Genomic DNA, 1334 nt, shown 5'->3' with positions numbered 1-1334 from the left:
TGCAATAGAGAATAGTTTCCACATCCCACGATAACTCCAGGGGCAGCAAACAAGTCTGTTCTCTTTGGAAAAACAGTGTGATATTTTATAATTCAGTTAGAAAGCGTTTTCATCTTCTGTACTGCCAGTGCGTCGTGCCTAGGTAGAGGACAGTGCTTTCATGCCGCTTCCTAGGGGTAATATTCTTCCTTTAGAAAAGCCTGGATGGAGTCTCCTGGTTTTACCACCATCAAAGCAGGAGTTGACCTGAATTTGCTGAGAGCACGTGCCTAGGTAGAGGACAGTGCTTTCATGCCGCTTCCTAGGGGTAATATTCTTCCTTTAGAAAAGCCTGGATGGAGTCTCCTGGTTTTACCACCATCAAAGCAGGAGTTGAATTTGCTGAATTTGCTGAGAGCGGACCTTTCCTCCTTGCCGGGAAATGCGTGTAGGGCTGCAGGAGAGGGAGGCAGTATCCTTTGCACCTTCTAAATGGAGGATAATTTGTTCTGTAGAAGCTGCATAATTAATAGTTCCTTATCTCCTGGCAGTTAAAGGTGTTTTCCTTTCTGGCATCTCATTTCACTGGGTGCAAAGTCCTGCTTCTCTCGCAGCTCTGCAGCAGGCTGTAGTGGCACGGGAGAGCTATCGGTAAGTCTCGGTGGGATTTGGGAAGATGTTTTGCCTGAGCTTGTCTCTGGAGCCCAAACTGCTCACTGTCAGCTGATCCTGGCCAGCTGTGGCTTGTGGTGCCTGGAAAGGGTGGAGAGGTTTTATTTCATTATCATTTTTTTAAGAAACTTTCAGGATCTGGTGCCAGAATGCCCCTGGAGAGCGCCAGGAGCAGGGAGGAGACCTGGGAGCGCAAGGAGACCTGTGCCTGAGCCTCCCTGCTCTCTCCATCCCACAAGGGACACGAGCCCGCTGGCATAAAGCAGATATTTTGGTGCTCCTGGTCAAATGAGTCGGGTAACAACAGATCAGAAGGGATGCTGTGAAGCAGAAGGGCTTGCCTTGCCATGGGAGCTCTGCTGCCTGAGGCCACCTTCTGCCTTCTTGAACCTCAGGCTTTGCATGAGACAGCATTTTATCCCTTTATCCACTCCTAGATCCCACTGCATGTTCCCACAGATGTGACTGTGTTTGTGAAATGGGCCCTTGTTGCTCTCACCCTCCCGTTTCAGAACAAACATGGATTTGGATGTTGAAGATGCTCTGAGTGCCACCTGCTGGAGTGTGCCAAGGGGGAAACGGTGGCTGGGCAGGGTCCCCTGGGGTTCTTGGTCCTTTTGGGGGTGACACAGCCTGTCCCGAGGCTCCAGACACAGGTACCTGTCACCCTGAGCCTCCTTGGA

Source organism: Eurypyga helias, unplaced genomic scaffold (assembly GCF_000690775.1).
Source record: "Eurypyga helias isolate BGI_N326 unplaced genomic scaffold, ASM69077v1 scaffold15540, whole genome shotgun sequence".
In the NCBI taxonomy this organism is placed as follows: Eukaryota; Metazoa; Chordata; class Aves; order Eurypygiformes; family Eurypygidae; genus Eurypyga; species Eurypyga helias.
The sequence above is the reverse complement of the archived record's forward strand: the minus strand, read 5'-3'. Positions refer to the sequence as shown.